Source organism: Podarcis cretensis, assembly GCF_951804945.1.
Source record: "Podarcis cretensis genome assembly, chromosome: 17".
NCBI classification, from domain to species: Eukaryota; Metazoa; Chordata; class Lepidosauria; order Squamata; family Lacertidae; genus Podarcis; species Podarcis cretensis.
Window position 1 is genome coordinate 35,704,260 of NC_137187.1, and position 15,414 is coordinate 35,719,673.

Consider the following 15,414-nt stretch of genomic DNA (forward strand, 5'->3'; position numbering starts at 1 on the left):
ATTGTAGTCCAAAACCAGCTGGAGACACAAGTTTGGGAAACCCTGGTGTATAATTATTGCCTGTCACACAAGAAGGGACAGGTGATCAACTCTCCATTGCATGGTTGGCAGGAGTGTGTGCAGGAGCCAGGCCCTGTGACCAGGACTGGGGCCTTCCTAAGTTTGTTCTGGAGAGGCAAGGCACGGCTGCACAGGTGAGGTCGATTGGTAACTCACAGCACCTGGTGGCAAGAGCTGGGAAGGGATATAAAGTCAGCGTTTTCCCTTTGGCTCTTTGCCACAGCAACACGTTCCCTGCCTTGCTGTGTTTGGTTCCTTGACTCCTTGCTTGGACCCCTGACTTCCTGACTCCTGGCTTCTGGACTCCTGATCCTCTTCCCACCCTGCCATCTTGCTCCCAATCCCGACGTCCCCAGCTGGGACTTTGATCGCCCGTGAACCAGACTTTGACAATGGTCCAGTGCCGTCAATACCATATTGGACCTAAGAAGAGCTCTGCTGGATCAGGCAAAAGGCTATGGCAGCCCAGCATCCTGTTTTCAGAGTGGCCAACCAGAGGTTTTATGGCAGGCATGTCCAAAGCCTAATCCTAATCTGGCCCTGGGGTAAAAAGGTAAAGGTAAAGGTACCCCTGCCCGTACGGGCCAGTCTTGACAGACTCTGGGGTTGTGCGCCCATCTCACTCAAGAGGCCAGGGGCCAGCGCTGTCCGGAGACACTTCCGGGTCACGTGGCCAGCGTGACATCGCTGCTCTGGCCAGAGCCAGAGCCAGAGCCGCACACGGAAACGCCGTTTACCTTCCCGCTGGTAAGCGGTCCCTATTTATCTACTTGCACCCGGAGGTGCTTTCGAACTGCTAGGTTGGCAGGCGCTGGGACCGAGCAGCGGGAGCGCACCCCGCCGCAGGGATTCGAACCGCCGACCTTTCGATCGGCAAGCCCTAGGCGCTGAGGCTTTAACCCACAGCGCCACCTGCGGCCCTGGGGTAAAATCCTAAAAAAAGAAAAGCTCAACAACTTCTTCTATCCTAAAAAAAGCTCAACAACTTTGGTCAGCCCTCATGCATGTTCACTTCATCAAATCCGGCCCTCTTTGTAAAAAAGTTTGGGCACCACTGGCTTATGGGAAGCCTGTGAACAGGACCCGAACGGAACAGTGCTCTCCCCACTTGGGATTCCCACCACTGGCATTCAGAAGTAGGCTGCCTCGGACAGTGGAAGCAGAACACTGACCCTGAGTTCAAATCCCTGTTTAGCCGTGGTGCGGATCCCAGCATGGCCTTAGACCACTCACCTTTCTTCAGTCCGGCCTACCTTGCAAGGTTGTTGTAAGAATAAAAGGGGGAGGTAGCCCCCATGTTCCTCGGAAGAAAGGGTAGGTACCCCAAATGTCTAATAATAATAATAATAATAATAATAATAAATTTTATTTATATCCCGCCCTCCCCAGCCAAAGCCGGGTTCAGAGAGGTTTCCATCATTGAACCCAGCGCCACAATGATTAATTCTGGAAAGGGCTGCGTGTTTTGTGAAGCGGCAAGACTCCTTCCGCTTGAAAGGTCTGGTTTTATTTTCCAAAGGAGGGGAATCTCCGCCCTGCATTTGGAGGTGGGCTTTTGTGTCAGATGAGTACAGGGAGCTGGCCGAGGTCGCCAGTAAGTTTTATGTACCTGCGGAAGAGGAGAGGGAAGACAGGGCAGAACTGGAGGGGAGAGGAAATAATGGCCAAAGGGAAATCAAAAGGAAGATGAAAGAGCTTCCAGTGGCCCCTCAATCCCCACAGGCCAGCTGTGTGTTCACTTCAGCCAGACATCCCCATCAGAAATGAATGGGAGAGGGCTAACTGTGGGGGTGGGGCTGTCTAGACACAGCCAGGCTGCTGCCAAGGAGAGCCCTACATTTAGAAAACGCACTGCAATGCTCTCCCCTTACTTGCCGCAGCAGCACATGGCCCAACAAACCAAACAGGGTTAAAGAGCGATAGCAGCGACCTGCCGTTAAATATCACTGGGAATAGAAACCTTGCGGTGGTGGTCTGGTGTCTCAATGTGAGAAGGACAGAGAGATGGGTGTGTGTGTGTGAGAGAGAGAGGGAGGGGGGGGAGAGAGAGAGAGAAAGAAAGAAACAGCATCCTAGTTTACAATCCTCTATCTCAGAGGTTTTCAACCTTTTTGAGACCATGGCACCCTTGACCAACTCCATTCTTTCTGTGGCAACCCTGTGGGAACCCAGTTCTGTCACCCCTTGCTTGCAGAGCTGGCAGCCTCTCACCCTTTTTCCAGCACCTTCCCTTGTGAGGTGTTTCCTCAGCCCTCTCCCCTCTCCTTGGGAGTCCTCTGGGCAGCAGCTGCCACACACACACAACCCGATCTCTGAGTTGCCCCCCGCACCCCTAATAATAATAATAATTTATATCCCGCCATCCCCAGCCGAAGCCGGGCTCAGAGCGGCTAACAACAATAAAAGTAACAGCATTCTAAAATCAATTCATTCTAAAATCAATTCAAAATCAAATTAATGGCAACCATTGGGCTAGAGTTCTGTGAGGATTACCAAAGTAGGGGGTCAGACCAGTGCCTTGGCCAATGGCCTGGTGGAACAGCTCTGTCTTGCAGGCCCTGCGGAAAGATGTCAAGTCCCGCAGGGCCCTAGTCTCTTGTGACAGAGCGTTCCACCAGATCGGGGCCACAGCCGAAAAAGCCCTGGCTCTGGTTGAGGCCAGCCTAACCTCCCTGTGGCCCAGGACCTCCAAGATGTTTTTGTTTGAAGACTGTAAGGTCCTCCGTGGGACATACCAGGAGAGGCAGTCCCGTAGGTACGTGGGTCCTAGGCCGCATAGGGCTTTAAAGGTTAAGACCAGCACCTTAAACCTGATCCTGTACTCCACCGGGAGCCAGTGCAGCTGGTATAGCACCGGGTGAATGTGATCCTGCAGCGAGGACCCTGTAAGGAGTCTCGCCGTGGCGTTCTGCACCTGCTAGAGTTTCTGGGTCAGTCTCAAGGGCAGCCCCACGTAGAGTGAGGTACAATAATCAAGTCTGGAGGTGACCGTTGCATGGATCACAGTGGCTAGGTCAGGGCGAGAGAGATGTGCCTCCTCATGTCACCCCACAGGGGCCTGGGCAGAGGATGCCCCCAGCCTTAGTGGCACAGCGGAGACTGGACGAAGGTGGACGTGAGGCCAGCACCTTACCTGGGGAGGGAGCAGCAGGCACTGCCACAATAAACAGCCATGCAAACCTTTGAGAGGCAGAGACTCAAGAGGGCATTAGAGAAGGGAGGGAAGGAAAGATGGGCAGAGGCCAGTGTTGAGTGTGGCACCCCTGACCATAATTCAAGGCACCCCAGGGTGCCATGGCACACTGGTTGAAAACCACTGTACCTGAAGGACTGTCAGAAGACAGTCGTCCATCTGAAATTGCTGTATTTTGGCAGCACTCAGGGCACCGCTGGAATTATAAAGCCCAAAGTCTGCCACTGCCACTATGAAGGGATGTACAGTCTTATGACTTAAACTACAGCAGTTGTTTTCAAAATGTAAAATATAATTAAAATATATGCACATTTCATGCAAATCTGCCACCTCCTCTTTCATGCTACTGCTACGGACCTTCCTCTACTACACTAGTGGCCAAAATTGTGGAAACCTTTTGGGAAAAGTGTATTTCTGAGGTTTGATGGCTCTTCAACACCTGATTGGTTCTCTAAACACTCATGCTCATTGGCTACATTGAAAAGACGGAAAGCTACTGCATATCAATCTAAGCAAGTTGTGTTTCCCTTTTCTGGTTATTTGGCTATAACTTTTGATAGAATACAGATAGTTGAACAAACTTTGTTGCATTACATTCTTCATCAAATTATCCTTCCATTGATATGTAATTTTATGATATTACTACTGCAAAAAAGTGGTGTTATGAGCCATCAAACCTCAGAAGCACACTTTTTTCCAAAAGGTTTCCACAATTTTGGCCACTAGTGTATACTATGCAACACTAGAGAGCTCAGATTTTGCTGCCAATGCCCAAATTGACCTATATCACTTAGGTCCAAGCTACCTGAAATATGTTATTTTCTCATATGAACCTGCCCGGATTCTGAGGTCTTCTCTCAGTCCTACCATGCTTGGTGGGGACATGGGAGAGGGCCGTCTTGGTGGTGGCTGCCACCACTTGATGGTGGCCTTCTTGGTGGTGGCTCCTCCCAGACAACTTTAGAACTCCCTTCCCAGAGAAGCCAGACTGGCTCCCTCCTTGTTCTCTTTCCACACCAGCAGCTGAAGACCTTCTCGTTCCAACAGGCTTTTGGGAATTGACTGCTTTTAATGAAATGTCAGCTACCCCTGGGCATAGCCAGGATTTATTTTGGGGGGGGGCAGGCTTTCTGTTGGGGGGAGAAGAACCGAGATATCTGCGACGCAATTGGTCAGTTAAACAGAAATACTTAATTATGTGTTGGACTATAGTTGTAATGGAAATCTAATAGAATTGGATTAATAGAGAAGACGCAGGAGGAAAAAAAGTTAATATAAGGACCCACAAAAGGGAGGAGGGAAGTCCATGGGAATTTATGGATTTCCCTTTTTGTTATGGTTGCTTGACGATTGTAAATTTCAAAATCTGAAAATTATATATGTGTGTGTGTGTGCGCGCGCACCCATGCTGGCACTGTACGTTTTTTGTTGTGATTGTCTGTATGCTTTTAACAGATCTTATATATAGTTTTGATTCTCTCCATGTTCAATTGCTTTTACATTATTGGGGCTTTTTCCATGTTTACACATAAGCTTGCCTCGAATCCTTGTCTGGGAAAAAGGCAGGGTATGTATGTATGTATAAATGCGATATATTTTTGAGAGGGCATGTCTGACTTTAAGAGACTAGTCCAAGGGCGCAGCAGACAATATTTTCCAACCTCTCTCAAATTCTCAGCTGCAGGATAGCTTACACCCAATTTGGAAGTGGGTCAATGAGGGCTTTTTTGCGGGGAGGGGGAGACACATAGATAAAGCATCTACACCATATAGCTCCATCACAAGTCTCCCGCTCTGTAAAACCACTCCACAATACAGAGTTCACTGGCCTGCCCTACTTTCCTTAATCTGGTCTTGGCCGCCAACACCCACAACACGCAGCCTTTAACCCCTCCGTTTTCTGCGAGGCTGAAACATCTCCCTCCTGTACCCTCTCCCCATTGATCTGCAAAAAACAAACAAACCAAAAAACGCCATTTTCCCGTGTCAGACTTTCTGAGCTGCTGCTTTGAGGCTCAAGCTATCTTCTGCCGTTCCTTTTAATATGCCAGCGATAGCTTTGCACACTTGTACACGGTTCCTGGCAGGAGTTGGCGGGGTGGGAAGAGAGAGAGAGAGAGAAAGAGAGGTCTTTGCCTAACAACACTATTTGAATTAAGAGGCAGGGAATCAGGAGAACCCGCTCTGGATTAATCAGCAGGCAATGCACACCCACCCACCCCGGATTTTGCTCTTCTGATGACTGCCACCCCCGTTAATGTATTCTGCTCTGACAGCAAATTAGAAAGAGAGTAAGGAGCTTATGGGAGCATTGTGCCTCGGTGCCCCAGTTCTACATAGGCCCCCTAATCCTGCTGAGCACTGAAAAGAGGTTCCCGTTGGGTTGCGACGGGGCTGGCTAAGGCTTCGCTCAGAGGTGTTCTGATGGGAAACTCAGGGGCTGCCCTCTTGCCAATGCACACAGAGGGCACCATCAGACAGAAACCTTACAGGCATCTTAAGATGAAGAGAGGGGAATTGGAGGAGATTCTCCACCTCCTTCTAGCTGAAGGTTGTTTAGAAGAGAGAGGGTTATCTGCTGCTTACGCCTGCCCCACTTGTGCATCTGTTAAACAGGCTTTTGCATTAATTAAAAACCCTTTGGCCAGAGGTGGCAGTGGGACAAAACAGAAAACGTGTGCGAGAGCAATGCCTCTCTCAGAGACCACTTTCAGCTCTCTCATTAGTGGCACCTAGCATTTGCAGAGCGCTTAGGGAATATTTCCCGCAAATTCAGCTTGGTGTAAACCAGGGGGCAGCAATTTTTTTCAGCAGGGGGGCCGGTCCACTGTACCTCAGACCTTGTGGGGAGCCAGACTATATTTTTTTTGGGGGGGGGGGAATGAACGAATTCCTATGCCCCACCAATAACCCAGAGGTGCATTTTAAATAAAAGGACACATTCTACTCATGTAAAAACACGCTGATTCCTGGCCTGTCTGCGGGCCGAATTGAGAAGGCAATTGGGCCCGATCCGGCCCCCAGGCCTTAGGTTGCCTACCCGTGGTGTAAACCTTACAAGGCAAGAGGGGCGGTGAAGATTTTCCAGCTACTGTAAGTGGGGCAAGGAGGGGGAGAGGGGCTTGTTGAAGACCACTGATAACTTCCTACATCAGAGGCAAGATTTAAGCCTTTACAATTTAAGCCATCGTATTTCAGCTGCAGAGGTAGGGAGACCTTTGCCCTCCCAATCATGGCCCAAAAATCTGGAGATGCACAGGTTTGCTCAATGGTTTGGTTACAGCTACTTAAACCATATATACATATTTTCTGATTTCTGCACAGTCCTCTCTAGATCTGAAGTGAGAAGAAAGGTTGAATGGTGAACAGGCGCTGCTGCTACAACACAGCTACAATTCAATGCTGGCTATCTTTAGCACCAACAGAACTGGAAGGGGTGGGTGTGTCATTTGGATGAGTGGTTCAGCGATGTAACGCGCTGCCCTAGGGAGGCTGTCAAATCTTATATGCTTTCACGAAACATTTGGGAAGACGTTTTGCCAGAGATGCCTCACCCCACTGCGTCTCTTCCGACTCAATGGATTTCTCCACTGAGAAATCTAGGACACCAATAAGGGCAGCATTTTAAAAAGGCAGGGTTGTGTATGTGTGTATATTGCTCATTATTCTCAGACTGCAAGTGGCGACCTAATGAAACCCTCCTGGTATGGAACACCTGGCTAATTTTCACATCACACAAAGCCAGGTGTGGTACAAAGTGTACACTCAAAAGAAACAAACCCCATTCTCCAAAAAGTGCCTCTGTCTAAGACACACGTTTGCAAACACGTTTTCACGTTGTTTCGGCATAAACCTAAATACACAGAATGCATGACCGTAAACAGTGCTTTTTTTCTAAAACAATGTTTTGGGGTACTCTCGTTTTCCTACTTATATTGAAATACTGCCCCTCAATGAGGCCAAACTTAGTTTCACAAAACATTTAGGGGTTTGCATAATCCTGCCCCCCCCCCGAAAAAAGCACTGATCGTAAATGTGCATTTAGAAGCAGGTAGGCAGAAGCAACGGGGGAGAGGGGAGAAATAAAATTTGGAGCAGAGTTGTAGCGCAGTGTGGGGTTGTTGCCTCGGGAGCAAAATCGGGGGAAGGTGCACAAAATTCCACAAGAAAAATAAACCACTTTGAGGGTTTTTTCTTAAAAATAAAAGCAGTGTAAAAATGTCATAAAATAATAAAATAAAATTAGCAGAGAAGAGATAAGCAAGAAAAAGGTTAAGCAATCCCTCCTCTTCTGCCAGTTTATTTGCCCCTCCCAGTGTGGTCTTTCTAGAAATAAAAAAGGGCTATCGGAGTTTTGTACCTACTATGCATTTTGGAAAGCTGTCTGTCTGCTCAGTATGCATATAGACCCCTCTCAAAGATACACGTAGCAAAATAAATAAATTGCATGATGGTTCAAGGAGCACGTTTCTGTCTGTGTTTGGATACCATTGGATGCCATTTTGAATCAAAGTGGCCGGCTGGACCTTTCAATGCTGCCCTGGTTTTAACTACTGATTTCAAAATTGCACTGATTTTTCTGGCATCTTCGAATTCCCCAGCAACACCAAGTACAAGGCTGAGTGTAAAGATCCAAGCCCAATTTTTATTCAGACGCAGCTGTTAATTACATCCTTCCAAACTCTCTGGTTCTGGGAGTTACCTTTTGTAGAGGAGGCTCAAGCAATTAAGGGCAGCGTCTACTGGGTGAGAGTCCTGCAAAAAGACCTTTCCTCCTCCACAGGGTTTTGCACAACAGAGCTGCTCCCAGCAAACCTAAGGAGAGCAGCCTGCCTAATGTCTCCCAGCCGTGAATCCATGATTGTCTGCATTTTGTATCATTTTGAGAGAACTTTTACTATCTTTTAAGCCACTACTGCCTTCATTACTTAATTGTCTGCCTTTCCAAAAGACCATAAAATACTTGAGACCAAATTCTATCACTTCTTCTGCATCAATACTGAATTTGTAGTACAGTGGTACCTCGGGTTAAGAACTTAATTCGTTCTGGAGGTCCGTTCTTAACCTGAAACTGTTCTTAACCTGAGGTACCACTTTAGCTAATGGGGCCTCCCGCCGCGCCCGTGCGATTTCTGTTCTCATCCTGAAGCAAAGTTCATAACCCGAGGTACTATTTCTGGGTTAGCAGAGTCTGTAACCTGAAGCGTCTGTAACCCGAGGTACCACTGTAATATGAATTTACTAATCTTGCAAAAATTCGTTAACTCAACACAAATTATCTATTAAACCGTGCAGTCTGCAGAGGGAATCGAACACAGGTTAACTCAAAAGTAAGTTGAGTTCAATTTATCTCCTTAGTATAGTATACATGCTTTGCAGTCTAAATTATAGTAATAAATATGCCTTATTCATGTTACTATTAAGCCATTGTATAACCGATTACAGTAAAGTTGGCAGGAGCAGGGACCAAGCAACGGGAGCTCACCCCGTCGTGGGGATTCAAACCGCCGACCTTCCGATCAGCAAGTCCTAGGCTCTGGTTTAACCCAGAGCGCCACCCACTACAAGAAGGAGAGGTTGGGGTTTGGGAGCACATGAACACCCTTGTGACAAGCCAAGTGTTATGTACTGGATCCAAACTGCAGCAGTCTGATTGGTCCTAGAACAATAGGCTCCAAAATGCAGCAGTCTGATTGGTCCTAGAACAATAGGATTCAGAATGCAGCAGTCTGATTGGTCCTAGAACAATGCAGCAGTATGATTGGATGGCAGGAACCACCCAATCATGCTCCAGATATAAGTGAATCCACAACCTGATTGGCTTACAGTAGAATTCCAGAATTAGCCAATCATGTGCAGCCCATTGTGTAAATAATGTATATAAAGCAGATACCTTGAGGGGACTTTCATTCATTCCTCCTCACCACTATGAGCTGAATAAAGAGCATGAAATCACTTTGCGACTGAGTATATTTCACCAAGGGTTGAGAGACTGGGGAGCAGTCCCATATCCCCTCTGGATCCTTCTCCCTGAGGCCATCCATCAGCATCAAATGCCCCCATCTTCACAGCTGGGGGCATCTCCTCTAAAAGAGCCCAGCACTGTTTTGGTCACATTGCAGAAGGAAACACAGGAGCTTATGCACAGACAGCCAAGAGCCCCCAGGACAAAGATGCCAACACATATCAGTTCTGAGAGGCAAGAGCTGCTGAGGTCATAGCTCTTGGTTCTTGCTGCCCAGGACTGAGCTCTGTTTTCTGTTTTCTGCAGGACCACAGCGGCTGCCATCTCCGGCAGGCTGCCAAAAAGGGGGACCAGCTGCAGCTTCTCTGACTTCTGAGCCAGACAAGCAGAGAGCTGGCTTCCTTCCTTTCCTTACACACAGTCTGCTGCTGAGGCCAGGTCTCTTTCCTGCACCACTAGGCACTGAAACCTCTCTCCAGCAGCTCCCTCTCTCTATATCTCTCCTTCCCTCCCACATCTCTTATTTGCTCCTGCAAGCACCCCAGGTGCACACCAGAGACAGACAAGAGAGACGAGAAGATAGGGATAAGGCAGCAAGCGGAGATGCACCAGGTTCACTAAATTTACTCACAAGTAGGGGAGAGAGAGGTCAGGCTCATCCACCTTCTCATGAGTATGCAGCTTAGGACTCAGGTGTTTGCTGGACTGTCTTCATCCATCCCAAACTCCCCATCATCTGGGTGGTAAAGGCGAAGATGAGAGAGCATCTTTTTGGCGGTGATGCCTTTGGCATACTCTCCCTGGGGAAAACCAAGTTTGATGTTTAACTAGAGTGCCAGCTGAACACCTTTCTTCTTCCTTTCATTATAGCATCCCAAGGTTTACAGACCTTTTAGGTAAAGGTAAAGGGACCCCAGACCATTAGGTCCAGTCGTGACCAACTCTGGGGTTGCGGCGCTCATCTCGCTTTACTGGCCGAGGGAGCAGGCGTACAGCTTCCGGGTCATGTGGCCAGCATGACTAAGCCGCTTCTGGCGAACCAGAGCAGCGCACGGAAATGCCGTTTACCTTCCTGCCAAAGCGGTACCTATTTATCTACTTGCACTTTGACGTGCTTTCAAACTGCTAGGTTGGCAGGAGCAGGGACTGAGCAATGGGAGCTCACCCAGTCGCAGGGATTCGAACCACTGACCTTCTGATTGGCAAGCCCTAGGCTCTGTGGTTTAGCCCGCAGCACCACTCGCGTCCCTACAAACCTTTTAAGCCACTATAAAAAAATTTGACCTGATCTGCTTTACTTCCTCTTTTTTTTGACACTTGTTTTGGTTTGCTGGGTTTTCTTCTTTTTTGTTGTCAGACAGACATCTTTCCCAGCCGTCCCTGCACATGAGAAGCAAGATGCTGGACTAGAGGAAGTTTCGGTCTGATCCGGGAGGGCTGGAAACAGGGGAAGGTGGCTCTGTGGTGGAAGACATGCCTTGCAAGCAAAACGCCCCGGGTTCAAGCCCCAACACCTAAAAGGAGTGGGTGAGATCCTGGAGAGCTGTTGCCAGTCATTGTGGGCAGTGCTAAGCCCAGTGGACTAACAGTCAGGCTAGCCATAAGGCAATGTACAAGGACTCGCTGGAACTGTTCAATTTCTCCGAAGAGGCTGCCTTTTACATAGACTGTCCCCTTGTAACCGAGAAAAATATAGAATCACAGAATTGTTGGAAGGGACCCTACATGTCTGCAATGCAGGAATCTGCAGATCTGGTGCTCATTTTGAGAGTTTGTTTCTGATCATGTGTGGCCATTTGGGCCAATGGCGAGTAACATTTCACCTGCTTAATAATAATGATAATAATAATTTATTATTTATACCCCACCCATCTGGCTGGGTTTCCTCAGCCACTCCGGGCGGCTTCCAACAAAATACTAAAATACAATAGTCTGTCAAACATTAAAAGCTTCCCTAAACAGGGCTGCCTTCAGATGTCTTCTAAAAGTCTGGTGGTTATTTTTCTCTTTGACATCTGGTGGGAGGGTGTTCCACAGGGTGGGTGCCACTACCAAGAAGGCCCTCTGCCTGGTTCCCTGTAACTTGGCTTCTCGCAGTGAGGGAACCGCCAGAAGGCCCTCAGAGCTGGACCTCAGTGTCCAGGCAGAACGATGGAGGTGGTACTTTAAAAATGTACACAGGCAGTGATTATATTGCACACTTCTTCTTGCCATGGCTGAAACAGCTAGGGAAAGGATGTTAAAAGCTTAAGAAAAAAAATCAGTTTGTGTTGGGGTGGTAGTACATGAAGGGCCATGTGCTTATCCATATACAGACAAGTGCTCTTGTGGACCTTGAATAATAAGACCTCAAACTCAACTGAAAACATTCATGTGCACAGGAACACACGGCAAAGTGGCCTCTTTTGGGAATGTTCTACCATTCAGCAACGTCCCGTTCTTTGTGTATATTTCAAGTTCTCTTGGGCAGCGAAATTGCTCAGACAAGAAGATGCTCGTGTTCTGTTGTTTATTTCCATAGGCTTATTCCGATTGAAGGAGGAGTTGCTGCAATCAGGAAAGAGGCTCTTCCCCGTTCTCTGCTTGCACAAATATCAACCAAAGCCAGATTCAGGGGAGCGCAACCAGTGCGGACGCATTGGGCGCAGAGCTTCTGGGGTACTGCAGCAGGCGCCACAACTATGATGCCCAATGAAAGGCGAGAGGTTGGTGGGAGGGTGGATACAGGGCGCCACTGAAATTCTAGGCGCCAAGGTCTGCCACTGTATCAGTTATTAGTGCTGGATTAAGTGCCACAGTGGCAGTGAGCAAAGGCAAAATACTCAGAAGCCAAACTAGAAGAGATGCAAGAGATCTGCGGAAAGTCACAATTATGTCCCTCCCACCCCCACTGTGCTACAAATAGTAATTTCAGAGGGTGGCCAATTTAGGTGGGGTGGGGGGGAAAGGGGAGCAGGGAAGGCTAGAGCAGTGTTTTTCAACCACTGTTCCGCGGCACACTAGTGTGCCGCGAGATGTTGCCTGGTGTGCCGTGGGAAAAATTGAAATATTCGAAAGATTTAGAAATAAAGTATTTTATAATTTTTCATATTTCTGTTTACTTACTATTTCATAATAAAGTAATTATAAAATACTTTCTTTGTGTTTATTTGATTCCTATTCAAGAGAATTACTTTATATATAGTCAATATAGGCACAGAGTTAAATTTTTTAACATTTTCTAATGGTGGTGTGCCTTGTGATTTTTTTCATGAAACAAGTGTGCCTTTGCCCAAAAAAGGTTGAAAAACACTGGGCTAGAGCACACCCTCTGCTGTTCTTAAGAAAAAAGAAAACTGGATTTCCCAGCTCTTGTATAGTGAGGCTGGAATCAGGGTTCAAAAAGTTTAGAACAATGAGAAGCACTGTACAAACCCAAACCACCAGTGTACACTCAAAGCCAGAGCGAGAAATGAAAGCAGCCAGCCAAAGTGTCTGTGTTTTTCATGCCCATTGGGAGGAAAGGGTAAGGAGAGGTTATGCCACAGATCAATTCACACGATAACATAGTAGGCACATCATGCAAAGAAAAGAATAAATGAAACAGGCCTTGAGTTGTGGTCTGCAAACTTTCAGGCTATCCTTTTCTTGAGGCCATAACTCAGCAGTAGAATGTTGAACTCCAAAGGCTCCAGATTCAGGCAAGTTTCTAGTCCTTGTGATCGTAATGTGCAGCTTGGGATGTGCTCTGGGTGAAATCTAAAGCCAGAAGAGAAGTTTCAGCGCCTTGCATATCTCATTGCTCCTCCTCATAGCTAGGCAGAAATGGAGCAACGTTATGCAAACTAAGCAAATGCATAAAATTGCCATGATTGATAGAGGCTGCAAAATCCGGCTTTCCATGGCATACCAGGATACCATAACGCATCTTATTTCTTTATTTTAGTACACCCAAACCTGCTTTTGGCTTTGATCATATCTACAGCCATTTCATGAGGGTGGCAGCGATGGCAGCAGCAGCAGTGGCAGGGTAGAAGAAGAAGAAGAGTTTGGATTTGATATCCCGCTTTATCACTACCCTAAGGAGTCTCAAAGCGGCTAACATTCTCCTTTCCCTTCCTCCCCCACAACAAACACTCTGTGAGGTGAGTGGGGCTGAGACACTTTAAAGAAGTGAGACTAGCCCAAGGTCACCCAGCAGCTGCATGTGGAGGAGCGGAGACGCGAACCCGGTTCCCCAGATTACGAGTCCACTGCTCTTAACCACTACACCACACACTGGGTAGGGTGGCATTTATCGTTTCTCCTCAAGTGGCAAAACTGGATACACACACACACACACCAACTGACCTGGTACATTAATGGCATCTCTGTTCTCCGGCAAAGGATATGCCCCTATTCTGCTCACTTGGTATCTCGTTCTAGAAACAGGGTTAACATACAGCTTGGCCCAGTTTCCTCCCCCTGAAAAAACTCCCTTTCTGTGGTCATTTCCAGATGACCTGCTTATTGAGCATTCATCCTAATTTGTTTGTGGGAAGGTTAGATGATGTCAGCCGTTTAGCGAGCCTTCATTCTGATTTGTTTTCTGCGGAGGTTTAGACGATGTCACGCGCCAGGCAAATGTACAGTGAATTTCCCCCACCACCTTCCCTTTCACCAAAGACCCATTTTGGGTGGGTGGGGAGGAAGTAAGCTTGTTGCTAAATCAACTTTAATTGCACAACTTGAATTTTCTGCTATGGGTCGAATTCTACCCGAAAACAGCAACAGCTTGGGAGTGCCCCATGAGACCTCAGCAGTGGTCTTCTTTCCTATCGACAAAACAAGGGTGAAAGCGTTTTGAAGTAATGCCATTTAAAGAGTTCCCTTTCAATAAGACCATTAAGTCCAAAGTCTAAAATTGCCAAAATGAAAAATTAGAAAAACATACATATTTACATAAAAGGAAAATACAAAAGAAAAAGAAAATACATGTAACCAAGAAAAAAATTAGAGAATATATTGTCTCTTTTCATATTTACAGTTATTTATACCTCTATAAAATGCTATTCACAATAAAGAAGTGAGATAAAAGGTAAGATATCAGAAAAAAAGAACAAAGGAAAAATAAAGAAGTAGAAGAAAAAAATCAAAAGTGAAAATTTTTAAAAGTAGATAAGTATTCACTATACACAGCCATTTCCAATCTATATTTATAGATTTTCTAATTTGTACTTAATAAAATTTTAAAAAATTAATTTTTTTTTTTTTTAAATTGCCGAAATGCACCACCATGCTAGGGAACACATATTAAAACCGTATCACAACCTCTCTTGAGTTGCTAGCACAGCTGGCTCAGCCCTGACCTAAATACATCTTCAGCAATGGTCTGCCCAGCTTTTTCTTGAAAACTGTCCACAGCCAGAAGTTCACTGGAAGGACAGATCCTGAAGCTGAGGCTCCAATACTTTGGCCACCTCATGAGAAGAGAAGACTCCCTGGAAAAGACCCTGATGTTGGGAAAGATGGAGGGCACAAGGAGAAGGGGACGACAGAGGACGAGATGGTTGGACAGTGTTCTCGAAGCTACCAGCATGAGTCTGACCAAACTGCGGGAGGCAGTGGAAGACAGGAGTGCCTGGCGTGCTCAGGGCCATGGGATCACGAAGAGTCGGACACGACTAAGCGACTAAACAACAACAACATCTCTAGTTAAAAATGCTGAGTAGTCATGGGTGAAGATGTCAAAGATCTCTGACCTGGATAGCCACTTCCAGCCAGAGTAGACAATACTGGGCTAGATGAACAAGTTGTCTGACCTGGTATTAAGAAACCCCACCTCTTTATTAGGCCAAAGAGAACCCAGGAGTCCTGGCTCCTGGCCACCACTTACCTGCCTCGAAAAAACTACTTAATATACGCCTACATCTCAACTCAAAACATTCTTGTGGGGAACATTAAGCTAAGCACTCCCTTTGGGCAACAGCCTCCTTCCTTCCTTTCTCCACATCTTTATATTAAATATATGCAGAGCCATAGCTGTAGGGGGCTAGCCTATACTCTGAGAACAGAAGGCCCCAGGTTTGAACCCCAGCATCTCTAGTTAAGAACGCTGAGTAGTCATGAGTGAAGATGTCAAAGACCTCTGCCCTGGATAGCCACTTCTAGCCAGAGTAGACAATACTGGGCTAGATGAACAAGTTGTCTGACCTGGTATTAAGAAATGCCCTGAACT

The 15,414-nt window shown here is 46.9% G+C and overlaps 1 long non-coding RNA gene across 1 annotated transcript in view; it reads right to left on the minus strand.

The window, feature by feature from the left end:
• Positions 1-12,011, minus strand: part of LOC307206797 — a 129,251-nt gene extending 117,240 nt beyond the window's left edge. Inside the window, exon 1 of the long non-coding RNA XR_013834503.1 lies at positions 9,850-12,011. This is a non-coding gene — a long non-coding RNA (uncharacterized lncRNA). The remainder of the gene's footprint in view (positions 1-9,849) is intronic.
• Between the last annotated feature and the right edge of the window lie 3,403 nt (positions 12,012-15,414).